This window comes from Temnothorax curvispinosus, unplaced genomic scaffold (assembly GCF_003070985.1).
Source record: "Temnothorax curvispinosus isolate PA1 unplaced genomic scaffold, ASM307098v1 QBEX01010576.1, whole genome shotgun sequence".
Lineage (NCBI taxonomy): Eukaryota > Metazoa > Arthropoda > Insecta > Hymenoptera > Formicidae > Temnothorax > Temnothorax curvispinosus.
This window is the reverse complement of record NW_020220356.1, coordinates 7,113-9,888: the sequence shown is the minus strand read 5'-3', so window position 1 is coordinate 9,888 and position 2,776 is coordinate 7,113.

Below are 2,776 nucleotides of genomic sequence, written 5' to 3'. Positions count from 1 at the left end.
CAATAGGAGATCATCCTGCAGCCACCGCACCTCTTCAATTGGACGCCTTCACCAAATCCTTTGCACACGTGACACATGGTCGCATAGAAGCACAGGTCATATACGTTAGAAACTTTTCCCGCTTTTGCTTTTGCCAATCTTGCCCACACAGTCGCCATAGTCTCGTTATATCGGTCTCCTTCAGTGCAAAAGACAAATATATGTACAGCGATCAGAATGTCGTGATTTCACAGGTTGCACCTGCAAGACATGAGTCAAGTAAAACGTATACCATAATTGTAGAAATAACTATCATTCGATGTGACAAATAGAAAGAATACCGTTTATGTTGGCTCTATCAAATAGAGGATTCGTGTGCACTCGCGCACGTTCTCGATCGCCTGCTTCGTGATGCGACAGTATTCGAGCGCCGAGCTTTTCCAGGCAGCTATCTACTCTGCTCTGGTATCCTGAGGCTGAAGCCTGCAACGAATAAAGCGTAGTCGTTAGATAAAAATATCGAGTGTTTTTCGAATCGCCAGACAAAAAAAAATGCTTTTGCCAATAACCTACGTTCCTAATTTGCGACATGCAGGCTTCCGTCCAAATGCATTTTATACAGAAATATCTATTGAATTTGGTTATTCCTGGCATATGTACATGCTGTTATTTAGTAATGTTAATAATCTCATTGGAATATAGACGCTCCTTGAAACGATACTCACGTAAAGAACGGCGGGAAACTTACGAGTACTGCCAAGCAAGTGATACGGCCACTCGATCTCCGCTATTGTTTTGATCGTCAACTGTCGTAGGTCGCAGGCAGCTGTCACGCTGTGACTGTCACGTGCGCGATGTGAGGAACGTCAGGAATATCGATCAAGAAGAATGAAATAATTATCTCGTAAATGCTTGATATAAAATATTACAAAGATATAAATTTTATTGCAAAACAATTAATGAAATGTCTTGTCTTCATTACAAACAGAATTGAAAGCAACACGTTATAAATCGAAGTGTATTATTTCTACACGCATAAACGTATTAAAAATGACACACATTTAACTTAATTAAGCTTACTTTACATATTTTGTTGCGTGTTAAATTAACACGTTGAATCGTATTAAATTAAAAGTTAATTTAATACGTATTCAACCGTGTTAAATGACGTGATTTAAAACGGCAAAAATGTGTAAGAAAAGCGTCAATTCAAAAATAACACACTTAGATTTGCAGAGTGTAGTCATGCCAGTCACATTAATACTTGACAATTCTATCTATTACGTTAATCCATTATGCTCGATGTAAGACAATCGACTCTACATCTAGGCATAATGTGCCCTAGGATTTTTGGATTGTAAGTATAAGTAGACATTCCGGAGTGTCTGCTTTCAGTCTATTGGAGTTTGTTTCGTGAAGACACGTCGCGATTCGCAGATGTAGTACATATATAATTTTCTCTGCGTTCCTTCCATTACATTTTTCGCGCGAACTACGTTTTCTTCGGCATAAAACACAGCCGTTAGTTTGTATCGGTCGCTTAAATTATATCAGTTATGAACAAAGACTCCTGTAGATAATTACATATTGATTTAAATAAGATACGTACTCCATCTCGATAGTTTTATATGGTTTTAAGCTGGCGAATGGATTCTTTCCGCTATACATATGGTCTACCTCTTTATTCAGGATTGTGTTTATTATGTCTGTCTCCTTTTTAAATGAATATTGCGTGGGAGACGTTAAGGCGAACGGACAATTTTGTTTCGCTAACATCTGTATGGACGACGCCCACGTTTCCTTACTACTGAACCTTCCTGGAAGTTCGTGGTTGTGAATATACAGATTAAATCCTACAACCAAGTCCGGTTTTACGAATGACGAGCTGCATGCATAGTCCTCGTATAATACCTCGTGAAACTCAAACGTCAAATATTTTTTCTCTCGTGACATACAGTTATCGTAATTATTTAACAGATTTGATTTACATGATAATTCCGGCCCTATCACTACAACTATCACCACGGTTCCTATTAAACGCGGCAAAATATCCCAAACTGTCCGGACGATTTCTTCGGACTCATTCGTACCTAGAACATGAATGACTAGCTTTTTATTACTTTTTGGGACATACTCTAATAATCGCATAACATAAAGCAAAGTTAAGGAACATGTCAGATATTCTGAGTGTTGAGCTTCCCAGACGTTGTACGACATCTCCGAGTCAGTCTTAATATTCCCAAAAGCCTTTATAAAGTCTTTCATGTTCTGAAATGTACTCGTGCAAGAAATGTGTTGTAAGTAAAAATTCAAGTCCAGAAGACTGTTTCCCTCTCGCATAGAAAATAAATCTGAATGAAGACATAGTTCCAGGGGAGCGCAGATGTCCCCGTGCTCCGTGCCGTCTTTGTGATTTTTACAAAAGCTGGCAGCACACTTCAGACAATCTTCCAACGACTTGATGTTCCGTTCGTGGCAAACTAGGCACTCTCTTGGAAAACAGAACATGTACTTCTCGTCCATATTCAGGTCACGTCCCAACCTGGACGACACCAGGTCCATGAACTGCTTCTTGACGGTCCATTTCTCCGTAGTTTCACCGCCATCGGCGCCATCATCCGTGCTGTCGCCTCGCAGCACGTCCTGTATGGCTTTGCACAAAGGTTTGTGCTGTTTCCGGTGCTGCTTCTGATGTTCCTTACCACAATAGGAGATCATCGTGCAGCCACGGCAACTCTTCAATTGGACGCCGTCGCCAAACCGTTTGCAAACGTGACACATGGTCGCGTAGAAGAAC